At 48.0% G+C, this 19,407-nt stretch overlaps 1 protein-coding gene across 1 annotated transcript in view; it reads left to right on the top strand.

Annotated features, from left to right (window-relative positions):
• Positions 1 to 19,407, top strand: part of INPP5A (inositol polyphosphate-5-phosphatase A) — a 209,222-nt gene that overhangs the window by 3,992 nt on the left and 185,823 nt on the right. The gene's annotated exons all lie outside the window — the stretch shown is intronic.

Here is a 19,407-nt window from a genome sequence, read left to right as displayed (position 1 = left end):
GCTCCTCCGTAGTGGGAGGCTGAGGCAGTTCTTGAATTTGCAGGACAAGCTTAGGCCAGGATAGAAGCGTAATGACGACAAGAAAGGGAAAACCTAAACAGAACATGTCATTTTGTTAGCTTCAAAAAGGAAGGGAGAAAGTAGGTTAGGGAATGAGTGTGGTGGTGCTCAAGTGCTGACACTCAAGACCTTTAAGTGACTGACAGCATTCCTGGCCTACCTGTATTTTCTCTGAATGTACAAAATGCCTGCGTGTGCCAGCACCAGGATGGGCAGCGAGCTTTCACGTGCCCAAGTGGCCTTAACCCACCCAGCATCTGGTGAGAGTCTCCCTTGGACGTTGCACACCAAGGGCAGGCATGAAACATCTCATTCCAAGCCCTGGTTGTAGTTGTACTATAAGTATGCTGATTGCTTTGATTCCGAGTATGAACTCAGAACATCCTTCACCTCTGTTTAGAGCTGAAGCCTATCAATTGAATTTGAAGTGGAAATACTTCCCATAACAACTCCTAAAACCAGCCTGCTGTTCTAATGGGTGGTGACTGCAGTGTGCATGTCTTTTTATCACCCTGATCTTAGTTTTCCGATCCTGAAACAGTGGGTGTAGTTGTATATTGATACTAGGTATCTGTGGATTTGGCTGGTATTGGGTGAGAACAATGAGGGGGTCTTGGCTTTGGGTTTGTTGTTCATTTGGGTCTTTTATATTTCTGTTCTCCCACCCCCACACCCCCCCAGTTATTTGAGTTTTGTGGAGTATTTCAAACGTGGAAAGGTGGAAAATGGATTAATTAGGGTTTGATTTCAAAATGAGTATTAAGACAAGGATGTTGCAAGTCAAGGCACTCTCTCTTCTTCAAATTATAGCTGCTGGATTGAGTGAAAGATAATGTTTGACTCATTGTGACTTAAAAAAATACATTATTTCACTGCTAGAAAACACTTATTCCATCCTTTCTGTCCGGCCCTGTTGCTGTTATCTGGAATGGAAGAGAAAACCAAACAAATGTGCTCAGCTGAAGGCTGTGTTTCTATGACGTATTTGAGTGCACAGGGAATATCTCTGTCTGACGTGGTGGGGCTCAGCTCGGGCTGTTCATTGCCCTGTATTGTGTGATGTGTAGGACTGTGAGCTCCTAACTTAGGAATTCTATTTTAGGAATACATCCTGGTGTGCTTTCAGCCTGGAGAAGAGAAGGCTCCTGAAGGGGAGACCTTAGAGCAGCTCCAGTGCCTAAAGGGGCTTCAGGAAAGCTGGAGAGGGGCTTGGGACAAGGGCCTGTGGGGGCAGGCCAAGGGGAATGGCTTTAACCTGCCCAAGGGGAGACTGAGATGAGCGCTTAGGCAGAAGCTCTTCCCTGTGAGGGTGCTGAGGCGCTGGCACAGGGTGCCCAGAGAAGCTGTGGCTGCCTCATCCCTGGCAGTGCTCAAGGCCAGGTTGGACACAGGGGCTTGGAGCAAGCTGCTCCAGTGGAAGGGGTCCCTGCCTGTGGCAGGGGTTGGAGCTGGAGGAGCTTTGAGGTCCCTTCCAGCACAAACCAGGCTGGGGTTCTGTGATACCTGAGTGGTAATGTAGAAGGCCAAGGAAGAGCTATTTTCAGTGTTCTCTATTATGGGAACCCTAAAAATAAGTAATCTCAGTTTTCTCTTTATCTATTTCTGCACTCCTGTCTTTCTGTTTTCTGGGTATTTTCGTTTCATCTTCTTTCTCCTTTTAGTTCTTTATTGTGCCAGTGCCATGGGTAACATTGTTGCTGCCTTCTGTTTGTTTGGCTTTCTATGGCAGGCTCTCAAATCAATATTTTCCTCATGGTTCCAGCTCTACTCATGCTTAGGCTGTGTTTTAGGGGACTTTTCTTTTACTCACTTCTAAACCCCCTCTGCAGGAGATGAATTTTAGGGGTAGACCAAAATTTGGTACTGCCCAAAACTCGTTGAGCTGCGTGGAAGTGACAGTGGGAGGAGGAAGGTGCTTTGTTACCCTGGGCAGTGTTTGTGCATTTGAAACAACAATATATGTAGTAATTAAGGCATCTGTTGTGTCTTCAGAATGAAAGTGATGGTGACACATTACCAGCAGGATACAGCTGTTGGGCCAGGTGTGCAGCAGGGCTGAGTGGCAGCCCAGCAGGATGGTGTCTGGCCCTGAACTGCCATCCCTTTATGTGTAGTTCTCAGTCTGCTGCTGTGAAAAGGGGTTTTGATTTGAAATACCTTCACTACCTTTTGCTCTCTTTTACTTCTGTGGCTGGAGATGAGCCTGGGGACATGCATGTGCAGCTCAGGGGCTACAGTGGAGTTACACTGGCTGTAGTGCTGAGCTGGCCTCTGTTACTAGAGTGCTTTTCCTAGGTATACAGGATAACCTGCAGTTGATACTCACGCTGCCAAAAACCTGCAGGATAGCTGTGGAAGGATTGTACCCATTCTTTGTACTTTCTTCTTACAGCCTTTAGGTAGGTGACGTACGGTAAGAGCAACATGTATGGTAAGAGCAATGTGCTCGCAAGCATTTGGTTTTGACAGAGGCTGTCCTAACTCTTGCTGCCTTGAAGAAGCTCTAAATACTCAACCTGATTTATAGGTTGCCAGGTGTCAGCTTCCCAGGTAATTCAGCTCTTGGGACCCTGAGCTTGGGCTACAGACAGCACACCAGTGTGTGCTGGTGGGGCTATTTGTAACAACCAGCACAACCACTTCGAGCATCCGCGTGCCTGGTGCTGGGGTCCAGGGGCGCTTCCCCCATGGGCTTTGTACAGGAACTGCACAGGTCCTGCTCCCAACCAGCCCTTTGTTCTCAGCCCTTAAGGTATTATCTGTGGTAGCTGAGAGTGGGTGGCAGGGCCAATCCCCCTTCTCAGCATAAATGAGGATCTAAGACCCAAAGCAGTCATAGAGTGGTAGAATCCCAGCCTGGTTTGTGTTGGGAAGGACCTTAAAGCTCCTCCAGCTCCAACCCCTGCCACGGGCAGGGACCCCTTCCACTAGAGCAGCTTGCTCCAAGCCCCTGTGTCCAACCTGGCCTTGAACACTGCCAGGGATGGGGCAGCCACAGCTTCTCTGGGCACCCTGTGCCAGCGCCTCAGCACCCTCACAGGGAAGAGCTTCTGCCTAAGAGCTCATCTCAGCCTCCCCTCTGGCAGGTTAAAGCCATTCCCCATGCAGTAAAGCAGTGATGTGTTACTGTGCATTCACTCTCTTGTAACTTGCTGAAGCCTGGAGCGGTGATGGAGGGGGCTCTTCACAGGGTGGGTTTTTTCCTCCAAGATGCAGTTGTAGGCTTAAAAGAATTGCTTTTCTCTGTAATAAAAAATACCGGCTTTTCTTTTTAGCAGAAATTTTTACATTTCTCTGAGCAGAAGAGTTTGAATTAGGAGCTCGTACAGTGCTTGGCTTCCCTTAAACAAGAAGCTCAGGAGATGATGTGGTAGACCATCTTTCTTCTCCTTTTGATTAAGTGTTATCTTTAACAGCAAGAGCACATGTTTACATGAGGAAGTAATAGTGGCAAAGTGCAGTGTATAGTTAGAGCTTTCTGTTCCTGTGGGTTTATGGCAGGAGTGAGTGTTTTGTAACTTGCTGGGTTTCCACAAATTGCCAGTGCATCAGTGTGATGGTTTAGGAGGATTTAATTTCCAAAGCATTTGAATGTTATGCAATAGGAGCAGGATACCATAGAAGGAACGCTTTACATGTAAATCTGTGGGTTTATTAGCTTGGACAAGCACTTTCACAAGGGTCAAATCTTAAAGGTTTTGTTGCCATTTCAAAGGTCTCATAATAAATTTTCTTACCACAGAGTTTGACTTCAAAGGGAGTTGCACACCGAACAGCAGCCAAGCCCTCCGATTTCATCATGTTTCTGAAAGGCTGAGATGTTCACTACTTTTCTTCTTTTTTTTCCCATCATTTATTTCATCAGGCTGGCTTCTGCCCCTGCAAATGTATTTCCTGTATTTCAAACACTTTCTTTCCCTTTCTTGTACTGTTTATACTTGCCTCCTCCTTGAAGCTCTCCCTTCATTCCTCACCTGTTGTGTAAAGTGAGGATAGCACTGAGAAAAGCAGTGCTTTGGCTTGCAATTCTGTGTGTGCCTCAAAAGCCATTGGGAAGGCAAATTTCCTTACCCTGGATGCAGCTGTCGTTGCCCCCTGAAGCAGGAGCTGTTCGTCTTCAGCAGGGATGGGATGGATGCCTTTGAGAGGGATGTGATTTGTTCATGCATCAAGAGCCAGGGCAACTTCAGTGCTTCCTATGAATGAGCTCCCTTGGTGTTGCAGAACTGTTCCACTTGGAACTTTATCTTGGGCTTCAGAATGTCATTGTGCTGCCTTGGATGCAACACGCATCTTGTGCTCTGTCAAAGAGGCAATTCAAGGAGCTTAAACGTGGAGTTTCTTCACCAGGGTAAACCAACACGCCATTCCCTGGCATCTGTGTGAGAAGGAGAAACCAAGTGACTGAGCTACCATGGAGGACAGGGTGGCTTTAAGCACATGCTCTAGGAGTTGTCTCCTCTCCACCAGCTGCTTTGGTTGTAGCTTTACCGTGTACCTCTGCCCCTAAACTCTTACCTTCCTTTGGGGAAAAAAGAAGAAGGCAGGTCTGACTGCAACCAGTTGTACGCTGTTAGTACGTGGAAGTTGTCAGTGTCTGCCTACGTTAGCGTGGTCTAGTACTTCATTCACTATTTTCTAACCACCTTTTTTCACTCTCTTGGTAGAGAATAGGAAGTGGTCACAGAAAAACAAGACTTTCTGCCTTTGGTGACTGCTTGGATGGCCTGTGTAGTGATTTAGCATCCTTCTTGCGTCTTTGATACCGAAGTGGCAAGGAGTCTTCCTCTGATGAAAATTCCAGGGAAGTATGTTACCTCATGTTGTGGAAAAGGTCAGACTAAGCACAGTAATTGCCAGACTGGGGAAGAGGGAGTATTAAAAGTGACATGTTTCTTTTACTGCCTTTTTTCCATGGGTTTACAGTAGTTACTTGGCACTCTGAGTTGGTTTTATCATTCAGATTTTTTTGTGTAAATGTGATACTTGATCACTTTTATTTTTCATATGTTGTTAGAGATTCAAGATTTATTGACAGGGATCATTGCTTTTAGATGATACTTCGAAGTCAGATATAATTGATTGTTTTCATTAATGTCTTCAAGTTGTTAAGCACCGCTCCTCATGAGTCAGCCAGCTTTACCCGCTAATATCCTTGAAAGCAGAAAATTAAAGCTAAGAGAAGTAATTCAAAACCCCGTGACAACACCGCAAGCTTTCTGTCATGGTACAGGGAGCTTACAGGCCAGCTGTTAGGTGGTGTGATTGTTACTGATACCGAGGTGTTCACCAAACTTCAGCTCACCTTAAACCCTGCGTGTTCCTGGTTCAAGGTGGCACTGACAACTGGGGGATGCAACAACAAATGCAGAGCTGCAATGGGAAAAGCTTTCATTTCACGTTGTGGTTTGTGGCTGGAAGGATTTTCACATTGGGTTTTGGTTTGTCCTAATGAAAACATTTTCTGGTCTCTTCTTGCACCTTTCTCCACATCAATGAAAAGCCATCCTGCCTGTATTCCTTGCCAAATAGTTGTTCTTAAATGTCCCTGCCCGTGGCAGGGGGTTGGAACTGCATGAGCTTTAAGGTCCTTCCAACACAAACCGGTGTGATTCCATGACAGCCCTAGGCAGGAGGGTGGCCACAGCCTGGTGTCAGTCAGGAGACCATAGCTGAGGGTGGCCAGGGGATGCAGCACTGAGGGGAGCAGAGAGAGAGCTTCCATGTGAGTAGGGAGCACTGCGTGGCATCACTCAGGGCTTGCCTTCCCTGCAGACCCAGGCAGGGTGATCAGTGGAGACGCAGGAGACCTCGGTGGGAACCTGCTTGTAAAGAGCCTAAAAAAAGACCTGTGAATTGCTTACTGTTTTCAGAGCCTGTCAGCTGCGTGCTGTTCATCCACAGCTCCATAGTGCTGTAGCAGCACGTTTGGTCAGTCTGCAGAGAGCCAGGATTCAGACCCGTTAACTTGTCATGGTTTGCTGGTGCATGCTCTGAAGCCTTGTGGTTTTCTTTTCAGGGATGTAGGAGTAAAGGGTACCAAATGGCACTGGAATGAGGCTGGTTGGGTGTTTTTCTTTGCAACACAAAATACGTGGTGTTAAACGAAGCACAGATTTGGAACCAGCAGAACACAGAACTCATGGCTGCAGACTGCTCTGTGGGGACCCAGTTCAAAGAGGCACCATGTACCTGTGTTGTAGAGAAGTGGTGCAGCAGCTGCCCATCCCTCAAAGCAACCTGGAGAAAAAATAACCGCTTCAGGCAAAAAGGTGCCCAGTTGTCATCGGGAGGAAGGCTGGTCTAGGCTATGGAAATCGGGGCTCAGTTTGCGTTCAGCTGCAGGCATCCTGCACAGCCCTGGGCGGGAGGCACCAGTTCCCCCAGGCAATTGCAGCTCAAACTGCTGCCAAAGGCATTCCTGTGCTTGTGACAGGCTCCGGATGCGGTGTCCCAGTTCTCAGAGGATTTACGAAGGGTGCCATGGTGGTTATGGAGTTGCAGATGAGGTGGACAGCAGTGGTGGTGTGCAGGCAGCTGAGGGTAGCTCCTTATCCAGAGCTGTCTTCGTGGTGCTGCCCTCTTACAAGGCTCTGTGTCTGCGCCGAACAGAGATCTCCTGGGGTAACCAGACAGTGCGGCCATGGGTGAGACCAGGGTGATGGCTCATTCTTTCCCCTTTGATTTAAGGAAAGCAGGGAAGCGCCACATACTGACTTCAGGGAGGCTTGTTTGGGCATGCACCGCATTTTATTACTGGAGACATTGCTGCTGAACAAAGGCTTCGTTAGTACAATTTATGTGAACCTCCTGCGTAGTGAGAGGTGCCTTTGGCTTATGCAAGCTCAGTGAATGACAAGACTGGTAGACAGACTTTAAAAGTCTATCCTTACTTACAGGAGTAAGCAGAAGCAGGGGAAAGTGCTCTGTCTCAGTCTGCGTTTTGGGAAGGCTTGCAGGGACTGGTTACAGGACGTTAAGTAAGGTCACTTCTCTCTAGAAAGTTCTGATCTCATGTAAAGGCTGCGCTAGCACAGCGCCGAGGAGCGGCCGATCGCAGGCATTAAATACCATGGGAACGTGGCGTATCCAAAACTCGTTTGTTGTCCTGTGCATGAGGTGGAGCTGCCTCGACTTGTTCTCGCCTCGTTTTCCAGTTTCCATTGCGTTCTTGAAAAGGGATTTTTTATTGCCAGTGAATGTATTAGCAAGCCACTGCCTATGAATGGATGGGCTCTCGGGAGCGGCTGCGTGTGGTGCTGGTAGTGCCGCAGATGAAGGGTGAGCGGCAGGCTGGCTTTGTGAGCGGGACGTGATGCTGAATTCCTGCCTTACAGCCTTTCAGTGATCGTGTGGGAGCTTGTTTTGAAGGCTTCTTGTGTTTGTTTTTTTCCTGGTGTGGCAAAACCTCTAATTTTGGAGGCTTTACCAATCCCAGTGGGAAGAGCAAAAGTTGTTTTCCCGTAGGAACCTCTCGGAAATGTGTGCTGAACCCTCTTCGGTGGAGTTTGTTTACGTGTCAACCAAACAGTAGAAGAAATAGCTCAAAAATCACTTAGGGATTCTGTGTTCATTAGGGACCCTGAGCCAGCATTCGCTGTGCTTCAGTTTCTTCAGGATTCTTGTTTGTTTAGGGACAGATTGCTGCTTTTCTTGGCCTAACGGGGAAGTGAGGACCGGGGTGATGCTGGGCAGCAGCTGTGGCTGGAGCCATCATTGCAGCGGATGTGCACAAGGACGGTTCCTGTCGACAAAAGCAGCATCTCTGTGTGCCTGACCTCATCTTTCAAAATGCTGTGTGAAAGCAGCTGTGCAACGGGCGAGTGTTGCTCTAGAATTCCTGTGTCACTTCTTAGTGCAGGGAGAAATGGGGGAACGTTGATTTATTTTTACTGCAGATGTTGTCAGGCACATGAAGAGCTGGAGGAACAGCATGATGGGACCAGCCCACTCACTCCAGAGAACTGGACAGGACCCAGAAACCTTCTCCTAAAGTTTGTTTTCATGAACTGCAGTGTTGTTGTTCTGGGCCGGGAGGACAGACCTGATCCAGGCTTGGCTGCTGGTGAGAGCATGGAGCCAGTTCTCATTTGTCTTCTGGGATAGCAATTTTTAGCAAAAAGGAAGCAAAGCCTTTTCCCTTCAGCTATCCTCACTAAATATTAAAGGATTGTGATTTATGGCCTCTCTGCACCTTTTATTCATCTCAACAAAGATCTAGAATATAATTTATGGGAAAGGAACTGATGCCATGTGGATCTACTTGTTCTCGTAGGCCATAAGAGTGTTACTGAAGTGAGTGTGTAGAAAATGCATTGCATGCGAGGACTAGTGAAGCTGTGTAAGCCACGTGAAGGGATGTTTCCTCAGCTCTGCAGGTGGAATTTTGGTTCAAGGCTTGCTTGGCTTGCTTAAAATAAGGCCCTTTTGCCAAACTGATTGGTTTTTCATTTGCATGTGAATATTCAGTGTCGGCTGCTGAAAGCCCACGTTGATGACATGAAAGGTTTGCTGTGTTACTGTCGGAGCAGTGCAAGAAAGGTCCAGAAGGAAGCATCTTCCTACTGCAAGGGTGGCTGAGCACTGGCATGGGTTCCCAGAGGGGTGGTGGAGTCCCCACCCTTGGAGGTGTTCGGAAGCTGCCTGGAGATGGCCCTGGGCAGCCATCGTGGGGTGTCCTTGCTGGAGCAGGGCTTGGACCAGGTGATCTCCAGAGCTCCCTTCCCCAGCCAGGCTCTGTGTGGTTCCATGCAGCCAGGCATTACACGCGTTGGGTTTTTCCCCTTGTTTTTAGTTGCTGATGCTACTGCCTGTTGCTTTCCAGCACTTGCAGAAGGTGACTGCCTGCTTCTCAGTTCATCTTTCTGTGCAAATCCTTGTTCCCTTTTTATCTGCTTTTCTGTTGTGGACATAAGCCATTTCCAAATGCTTTGCAGAGGGATTTTGGTCCAGCAGCTGGAACATGTGTGCGCCTTCCTGGAAACTTGAGGAAAAACATGCACGTTGCCTGTCAGCTTCAAAATGTCTCTAAATCTTCTGAAGGTTCCCTCCCGTGCTTCACTGCTGTGACAAAACTCAAGTGTCCAAGTCAGCGCCCAGCTCTGATTTAGTTTTTGTTTGCTTTCCTGTTGACATTTCAGTGGCAAGTAAATGTGCTGATCCTGATTGCCTCAGAGCTGGGAAGGTGGCAGAAGCACAGGAGCCAGCTTGAGGTGACTGAGGTGACAAGCAGGGGTCTGCAGGGTTCACTGGCAGCTGATGAATGTGGTGTTTACCCCAAACAGAGTTAACAGTGAAGGTGCAGAGGGAAGTGATGCGATAGCAGAACAGCTGCTTCACTTGCGTGGTTTTCACTTAGCTGTTTATCTACTACTGTGTTTGCAATATTAGTTCGTTACTGGAAGCATCTTTAGTCCAAGGAACCGAGTTGAGAGCTCAGATGTTGCCATAGTAAAAAAGCAAACAAAAAATAGAGTATTCCTTGTCCATTCTACATTTCTGTTCACTCACCTGTAAGGGAAGGTGGGATGCCTGCTGTCCCCATCTGCAGTAACTCATCTGGCATAGTCACGGTGCAGAGCAAAGCTGCTGCTGGGATTTCAGACCTCCCTGCACCATTTCCCTGCCTGCTGTGCTGGCAGAGCTGGGATTCCTGAGCCTGGAGCACACGGCTGGGGTGAGCTCAGCAGGATCGGGCTCGCCGAGCGCACTGGGGCTGCCCAGCATTGCCTCCAGCAGTGGGGCAGGCTCAGGCCCTTCCCTCTGCCAAGGGAGGATTCCATACCCGAGCTCAAGTCTGACTGATGTGTGCCTGAGTGATATCCCTGATCCGCACTGTGTCCCGGTGCTGTGTGCCCGAGTGATATCCCTGATCCGCACTGTGTCCCGGTGCTGTGTGCCCGAGTGATATCCCTGATCCGCACTGTGTCCCGGTGCTGTGTGCCCGAGTGATATCCCTGATCTGCACTGTGTCCCGGTGCTGTGTGCCCGAGTGATATCCCTGATCCGCATTGTGTCCCGGTGCTGTGTGCCCGAGTGATATCCCTGATCCGCATTGTGTCCCGGTGCTGTGTGCCCGAGTGATATCCCTGATCCGCATTGTGTCCCGGTGCTGAGTGTCTCCTTATTCCTGCTGTGGAGAACTGCCCTGTGCTGGATGCTCCGAGAGATAGGAAGGCTCTGCAGAAGGATCTGGATGGGCTGGATGGCTCCCTGCACCTACCTGCCGGGAGGATGGAGCCAGGAGGGGCTGGGCTCTGCTCCCAAGGAACAAGGGATGGGACAAGAGGAAACAGCCTCAAGCTGCACCAGGGCAGGTTTAGATGGAGCTGAGGAACAATTCCTGCCCCAGAGGGTGCTCAGGCATTGGAACAGGCTGCCCAGGGCAGGGCTGCAGGCACCGTCCCTGCAAGTGTTCACACAGCGTGGAGACGAGGCCCCAGTGCCATGGGTTGGGGTGGCCTGGGCAGTGCTGGGGTAAGGGTTGGACTGGAGGAGCTTGGAGGGCTTTTCCAGCCCGGTTTGTTCTATGATTCCCCTGCCGGTTTTGCAGCCTCTGGCAGCCACAGGACAGAAAGCGAAGCGCCTCCTCAGCCCTGAGAGCGGGCAGCACGGGAGGGGCTTCCCGCGGCCGTGCGGGCCGCAGTGGTGCTGGGAGGAGAGGCACAAGGGGGGGCGATCCTCCTGTGCTTCAGGGGGCCCCACAGTGCTCCGTGGGGCTCTGCTGCACCTCGGCCTGGTTCTGGTTTCTCTCTGTGATGGATGGGCTGCTGTGGAGCAGGGGCATGGGCCCTGCTGCACGGGGTGAGCCGAGGCTGGAGCAGCCAGTGCTTCCCAGCACAGCTCAGCCTGGAGCACGGCATTCCCGGGGCAGGCTGTGCTGGAGCAGACGGTGGTCTTGACGTTCAGAAGCAGTTCTGAGGCTTGTTGGCCTTTCACAGGAGGGGATGTCCCCAAAACCTTCCTAAGGAAAACTCATCCTGCTTTCCTTAGTGATCAGCTGCCTGCATTTTGCAGCTCTGGAAGTCTTGGTTGCAGCTGTGTTACCTGCTGCTCGAGGTTGACAGGCATGGCTTTATCCTGGAAGTCTGTGCTGAAGACACAGCAGTGGGGGGACCCCGCTGTGCTGTGCCCCGTAAATGCACGGAGGGCTGCTCTGTCCTGAATGGTTTGTGATTTTTAGGTTCGGCTCCTGCAATGGGATCCAGAAGCAGGGACAGGGGCTGGAGCAGAGGAGGATGGACGGTATTTCTGTTTAAAATCGCAGCCCTTTCACTGGGATGTCACACAAAGACAGGAATCCTAACGAGTATCCTGGATAAGGGACCTGTAAAATAAAGAAGCAGCAAGCCCCCAAGCAAACAACCCCTCCAACCAGTGAATGTTGCATAGCCTCACACTTGGAAGGAGTATTGTTACTGGGGTTTCTTCCAAATATGAGAATAAACCTGTGATGAATTCCCTCTGGCGCTGGTGCAAAGCTAGCTCTGCTGAAGAGCTGTAAATGCTTGGATCACTTAACTGTGTTCCTTAAAGCTTTCCTTGCTAACCTGAGAACATGTTAGCTAGCACTTCAGCTATGTTTGCTCCAATGCAGAGCTGCCCTCGCTGCCTTGCACGTGGGCATCTGAGGGGGAAGTTCCGCGGCTGCTCTGCATCTTCAGAAGTTCAGTGGTATTTTAATTAGCTGGAAGCTGTGAAGACGTTATCCCGAGATCTCGGCAGAGCTCAGCTCTTACTTTGTCTTCACAGCTCTTCTTCCAAACCCTCTTAATTAAGTCTGTGAACTTAAAAGCGTTAGGCAAATGGAAATAGCAATAGGTGGTGGTGCTCACCCAAGGGATATGTAAAGAATGGGAAAACTTCTGAAGTTTTTTTTTAATGTGGGAATTTCCAATGCTGTTCCTCAAATGTGACGTTCTTACAGACAGCTTGAGACCAGTCCGTGTGTTCTGCCTCACTTCACGCTTTGCCTTGCTTAAAATGGGTATCTTCCCCTTAACTGTATCTTTTCAGCTGCAGAACAGGAAGTTTAGTGTTAACGGATTAGGTGCGTTTGTGGGCTTCTTGTAATATTCACCTGGTGTTTCAAAACAAAGTGTTCATTTCACTTGTGTGCTCAACCTGAGGCAGATATAACTTTAAGTATAATCTTGTATTCTGTAAGATAACTCTGGGATTGTGTGAGTATTTTTCTCTAGAGCAATAAGCAAATCGTAGTGTGAAAATAGAGGGAGCAGATCCATCAAAAGCAAGGTTGAGATTGGGGGACTTACTTGAGTTGGCTTTTCCATCTCTCTGAACACGAGCTGTGACAGCACAGCAGCCAGACATGTGCTTTTCCCAGGAATGTATGTGTGAATTCAGATGGCATTCTTGACTGCGTTTGGAAATGGATGCTGTCAGGTCCCTGAGAAGGGATGGCAGAACCTGCATTCCTCCCAAAGCCCTCAGTTCTGTATCTGAGGGGAAAATGCTGTTTTGAGAGCTGTATTTGGAGTACTGAGACCTTGGAATAGAAGGTGTCCTCGCAGGCAAACGCGCTGTGGAGCAGTTTGCCTTTTCAGAGGCCTGCGTCCTTTGCCTGTTCCTGGAAGGTTTATGCGCTGCTTTACTTCCTTCGAGCTGAAGGGCGGCCGCATGAGTGCTGCAGGGAAGTACATCTGCTTTTCTGCTGTGGTGTTGTCTTTAGCTGTGAGTCTGTGACAGCTTCCCTTGGATCACAGAGCCAAGGGATCTACAGGCAAACCTGCCTTTTATAAAGTAATAAACCAAGTAGGCTCTGGGAAGTCATGAACAGATAGGAGCGGCTGCTCTGCTTACATCTTGAGTGACTGCTGCAGTGAAACATTACAGACCTTTCCGTTCAGAAAGCTCTGAATTCCAGCTGTTTTGGTTACTGTTCATGTTGGCGTGAGTGATGTTGGGACCGACAGTGGACATGGGCTGTTGTGGTGTGGAATATGTGTGCAGAAACAGCCCCAAACCCAGCACTGCTCCCTTCATTTGTGCCCTGTTTGTGTCCTTATCACCTTCTGCTAAGGCACTGCCCCGGCAGCCTGGCACACGTGCTCTGGCTGTGTCAATGGACAGAAGTGCCTGTTTCTTGTGATGTGCTGACCATGCACATCAGTGACCAGGGTGATCGGATTTATCTCCGCAGTTTAGAAATGCGGCTTGCTTGGTTGTGTGAGGGGTTTTTGTGGCGGTGATTTGGGTTTTGGTTTTTAATACTGTGAAAGGGATTTGACTTCAGACAGTGAACTTCAAGAGTGTGAAGAGGTGGTGCTAAATGCTGCTATGTGAACTTTATTTCATGTGTTATGGTAAAGCTCTTCAGTCCTTTTTACCCTCAGCTGGGTTTGAAAGGGTAACCTAGGCTTCATGGCAGTATGTTTCCTTGAGGCAGTGCTCTCCTGTCTCCGTTTTGCCCCTTTTCTTCTCCTTTTGTTGTTGCCTATATGTCAAAGATGGATAAAATTGAAATTCTTTTGGCTGAAGCTTGCATAAATATTTGAGGTATATTGTAAGATCTACTACCTATTTAGAAATGGAAAATGGGAGTAGCAAGTGAAGGGAGCTAAGTATAGTATTTGTGATTATTTAAGCTCCTGGCACCTGGAGCGCCTAGTGACAAGTAGAATTTGCAGTACAAGTGCACTGTAAATGATAGGGTCTGCTGAGAAGACAAGGTCTTCGTATAGGAAAACAGAGTGTTTATAAAACCTTCTAAAATGCAGTGCCTGATCCAGAGCCTGGAGTGCAGCAAGCATTTACCTTGTGGAAAATGCAAAGCAAATGCCAACAGATGTGGCATTAACACAGCCCATTTAAATCTGCCGTGCACCTGACAAGTGAGTAATTGCTGTGTGCTTGGTTAGCGAGCTGTAGGTGCCGACTGCTTGGAAATGGGTTTGTATTTATAGAGCTTGTTCCACAGTTGTGCTCTTCTGCTAAAGTGCTGGGTTTTGTTTAAACAATATGGGAATACAAGTGAGATGAGTGCAGTGGGGACCTGCACCATCGCTGGAGTGTCCATGCCTGCACCAGTACCAAACCCAGGTAGTTTGTGCTGTCTGGGGCATTCTTACAAAATAACCCCAGTGCTGATAACAGAGGTGCTGCTTAGTGATGAGCGTGGTCTGAAGAGGAAATCCAGCCCATGGTGGTTTTGCATGTGAAAGTAAGGCTGGCAAGAGCCAGTTGTTAAAAAGCCCGTGTTGCTTGAAGGGCTCTGAAAACGGGTGTTTCTGGTCCATGGCCCTGAGTATTGTACTATTGGGAGCGTAGTTCAACAGCTCAGTAGGGGTACTGATCAAAATGCACTGTTGTCTGAAGTGGCCTCTATCCAGACTGCCTTATTTCAGAGAGATTCACTCATCTCTGATAATTTCAGAGCATGAAACCAAAGCCGGACGCAAAAAGCTGCATTTAATAGTGCTTCGGAATCTCGCTGGAATTGATCGCTGCAGCTTGCTTACTACTTTGAGTGTTCTTCACAGCCATTGACAGCACCGTGCTTACTGTTGGGGAAAGAGGAGCTGTGCTGGCTCTGTTCTAGCTTTGTTCAGTGAATAGTTGGTAAAATCTCTCTGCCCTCTTCCTTTGGCAGGCGTGGTGAGCTCTTTCCTTCAGCAGGGACAGGGTGCCCAGAGAAGCTGTGGCTGCCCCATCCCTGGCAGTGTTCAAGGCCAGGTTGGACACAGGGGCTTGGAGCAAGCTGCTCTAGTGGAAGGGGTCCCTGCCCATGGCAGGGGTTGGAGCTGGAGGAGCTTTGAGGTCCCTTCCAACACAAACCACCCCATGATTCTAAGGCTCCTCAACCTTCCAGGTGTGAGAGGCGCTGCTGCCATTTGTGAATTCACTTTTCTTTCCTTTTTTCTCCCCTTTCTGTCTAAAGTTGCTGTTCTTTTTTTAACCTCGGCGCAGACATTCCCAGCCGCTCTGGAGAAGGGCCTTCATTCCTGACAGCAGCCATACGATGAGCTGCATGCTGCTGCGAGCAGCTGGCTTCCCGTGGGCCGGAGCATTGGAGATAATATGGTAATGAAAACACATAAGTTTCTGGATTTGCACCAAGTAACTGCTAATTTTGGTAGTATGGCAGCAGTTAGGACCAGCAGATCTGGAAACAGACCTTTCAGAATTTGTAAAACAAAATGGGTTGGTTTTAAGTTTAATGCTCTGCTCGTTTTTAAACCTGGCAGACAGCTGAGGAGAACAAATCCCCAGTACAGTCACTGTTGGTTATCTGCTTCAGGAGTTTCACTGGTCGGTATGTTGTGGCGGTGCGTATCTCGTTCACGCTGACGTCAGCTCTTCCTATCAGTGAGGAAGATGAACTCCGTCACATCCTTTTATTTAGTAAGCAAACAGCTTAAAGCACACTTCACTTCTCGCCATGTGTGTTTTCGTCATGTTTTGAACGTGATCTTCAGTGTTTTGAAACTGCGGAATCTCTCAATTGCGTGTGCTAGAACCATGTGTACAGGAGGTACATTTCCCTGTGCTCCCCGTTGGTTTCCTAACTGGGCAGAAGAGGCATGGGACTGATGTTGGAAGCTGTGGCTGCCCCATCCCTGGCAGTGTCCCTAGGCCAGCTTGGAGCAAGCTGCTCTAGTGGAAGGTGTCCCTGCCCATGGCAGGGGGCTGGAACTGGATGGGCTTTAAGGTCCCTTCCAACCCAAACTGTTCTGGGATTCTGCTGGGCAAACTGGTGTGTGTCCAGTGCCAGGCACCACCGCTTCTGTGCCAGGGCTTGTTTTCAGAGCAGGTCTAGGTGTAGCTGGGTGGTCTTCAGGTGTGGTTCAGGTGCTTACACGACCGATTCCTGGCAGCACGATGGCTTTGGGGGTATTTTAAATGTTAGATATGAACTTTACTGATAATCTTCATGAAAATGACTTGAAATTATTAACCAAAACTTCGGCCTTAATGTAGTTGCTTCCATCTCTCACCTAATTGAGTGGGTTTTTGTTACATAGCGCAGGAATGCGGTGGCTGTACAAGGGAAGGCTGGAGTAGGAAGTTGGCGGAGTAGTTTTCCTTTTGTTTTTTGCAAGTGGACTGATCAGCCAGTATGTCCAACACTGGCTCCTCAAATAGTTCTTGTTTGGATGAGAGGTTCATAAGCTACAGCCTTCAGCTATGGAAGTAACTTAGTGAACCCTTAAGCCTTTCAGGGTGAGTGAAACAAACAGGACTTTCCACAGATATGAACAGTGAGCCAAACCCAGCTGTTTTTAAAGAGAAGCAGCTCAGAACTGGGTTGGAGAGTGGGAAGGTGTATGGTACACAGGAAGGAAATGGGCAGCTTTTGGGTGAAGTTGTGTGTGAATTCTCTTACCGCTTTGTATAAGGGTAGCTCACAAAGGTGATGTTTCCCTATATCTGCAAATATTTATTACATTAGATGGATTGATGCTTTAAACACAGTAAAGCTCTTGATGCAATCTAGTGTAAGTTTCCATATGGAAACTATGTCAAATATAATCAAAGCAGGCATGCACAGTGTTAACAGTTATGCTCAGCAAATCCTTGAAGGCTTTGAGAAGGCCTTGATGTGTTAGGGATTAAGACACTGTTTTCAGATACTCACTGAAATAAGAGGTTTTCTTCTCCAAGCATAGTAGTCACGGGAAAAGTGGCCTGTGGAAATAGCCACAGCATGTCACTGGTGGTAAAGGACTTGCTGTGTGTTTTTTAAACTCTGCCATTCCCTTTCCATTCTCCTTGTGAGCCTCCCATGACATACAGGGCTCAGATACACTTCATGGTGTTATTACAGGTAAGGTGGATTTCCAGTTGATCCTCATCAAAGCCGTTCTGACCACAGTTAACAGCCAACTGCAGTGTTAGTGGGTTTGTCAGTTTATTTCCTGGCCCAGCTTCGTGGCCAGCTGTTAACAAGCTGGTACACCTGATTGTACACTGGTAGTGCAATATTTCTATCGTATTTTGCTTCTCTTCTTCAAGCACTGTCCATGGATGCATGTAGATTGAATGCAATGTATCCCCAGGCTTTGCTTCTTTCTTTGCTAGTTTTCCCCCCCACTTTTCCCCTCTCTGGATAGCTTTACAAATACAGATTAAGGCTTGGCTTTGTAAGTTGATTCTTCCCTTTTTTTCTTGAAACTGCATCCTGTCAAAGCAGGGCAATCAAGGTGGCACATCCAGAACAGGTCCAGCGGGATATCCAGGGCTTCTCTCAAGCTCTTCATCCCAAGATGCAGATTTCCATGGTAGTAAATACCAGTGATTGCAGAGGTGATAGGATCAGAGCCATTCCCAAGATTCTGGAGAGGGAAATGGGCAAGTGGTGTGATTGCTCTTTACAAACACACAGGCATGGAGAAGAGACTGCTGGGAAGCCTTGCTGACAAGGCAAGAGTGGGTTTGACTTGTCCTACAAGACATTCCCGGTGGCAGTGCTACACCATTCCTCAGATGCCCAGCCAGCTCGTTTTATTCCTCTCTTGTGGGTTAGGCTGGTTTCAGGCATGCAGAGTGGCCTTGCAGAGCTCCCAGCGTTTCCCCACTCTACCTGCAGCAAAGCATGTGGATTGCTTTATATGATCATTCTTATCTCACCTAATTAATTCCCAGCCCTTGGAAGAGCCCTCGGCAGTGATGGTGCTTCCAGCTCTCCTGCATCTGTTTTCTCTCAACAGTCTAATCTGGTGGGAATACTATTGCATGTATTAATTCTGCAGCCTGTATATGGGAACGTGGGGAAATGGATCTTAGGCTAGCTGTGATCTCCTGGCTCCGTTTGGACTTTGTAAGAGCTGTCACAGGAGATGTGTATATACCAAGAGGAATGAGAAATGCTCTTTTAAAGAAGAGAGGCTGCCTGCTGGAATTATTGAAGGGTCCAGCAGAGCTGCCGGATTTTGAGTCTACAGCAATCCAGCAGCCTGTTAAACTTCACACGGCATCATATTCGAAGGTCTCATACATGGTACCACACGAGATCCATCTGGAAATTTCCATGAAATGTGGATTTTAATGAGCCGTTCTGGATGCTCAGAATTTGGGGGTAAGTGGCACTGTGGCTGTGGGTACCATGTGAGCCATTTGGAAACAAGCTAAAGAACCAATACTTAACCATGAGCCCTATGGAGGCATATTAACTGCTGGTCCATGCAAAGTTGATGTGTTTCAGTGAGCACACAGGCAGGTGGGACCAGGCTCTACAGCATCACTGACCTCCTTACAATGGGTTTTTAAGTGCAAGGGGAAAACTTTTTTTTTCTGTCCACAGACTATCCAGTCACCTTTAGACATGTAAGTCTAAAAGGTTATCACATCATGTTTGTTCCTCAGGATGAGGAAATGGATACTGGGGTTTTTATGCTGGAAGAATAACAATCATTGCTGCTGTTGTTGTTTATTACCTCCTTAAAACCCAACTGATTAAAAGCCTCTTGAAATCAATGGGTCTTTTAAGACCAGATCCAGTAAATGGAGGTAATGCTCTTCCCTCTCTGAATTCAGAGCTCAGGTGGAGGCTGTGTGTCTGTCACCTGGGCGTGCGAGGAAATGCAGAGGGATCTGGCTGGATGCAGTGCTGGCTGCTGAGCTTGGCCAGAGGGGGCTGGCTTTGTATTCATTTGCTTTTATACTGATGATGTACTTTGGAAAAAGGGTTTATTATTCCAGACCCATTCTGCTGCCTACTGCAGTGTTTGATAGCTTGCACTGACAGAGCTGATAGCAGCCTTTCGATTGATCTTTGCTGACTCTATTTTTGTGAGGCTTCTGTGAAGTGATCTTCCCCCCCTTTTTTTCTCAATTTCTCTGGGGATCTTATTGTAGTTGTCCTCATTTTTACACTATTCTACCCTTTCTGTTAGCATTTTCCCCACTGTTCACTGAGCACTAGAGCAGTGGGACTGCCATTTTCAATCCCTCCTACTATACCAGAACAAATCCTTCAGAAACACACCAGTGACATTTCTTCTTGAACTCTGAAAGACCCAAAATGGGTCAGCTCTATGGTGAGGAACAAGCCAGCTGGGATGGTTGTGAGTCTGCACTGCAGGAGGGCTGTGTACCTGCAGTGCTCCTGGCTTCTATGAGTTACCGGGTTTAACAGTAAGACAGGAAGTGAAATGCATTCTGAATAGTTGTTTTGCAATCAGGATTAATTGTTTATAAGTAAGATTGTATATTAATAAATTTTAATATATTTTTAATAGCACTAATAACAGCACTGTAATAAGTGCTGGTTTATTACTTTTTAATAGCACTTTAATAACAGTGTATGGAATACTTCCTAATATAAAGAATATTTCCTATATAAAGCAGTGGTTTCTGTGGGTGTTTGCTGTAGAAGAATGGGGGATA

Source organism: Pezoporus occidentalis, unplaced genomic scaffold (assembly GCF_034315485.1).
Source record: "Pezoporus occidentalis ecotype Australia unplaced genomic scaffold, CSIRO_AGI_Poc_V1 ctg45, whole genome shotgun sequence".
Taxonomy (NCBI): Eukaryota; Metazoa; Chordata; class Aves; order Psittaciformes; family Psittacidae; genus Pezoporus; species Pezoporus occidentalis.
This window is presented reverse-complemented; position numbering and strand designations above follow the sequence as displayed.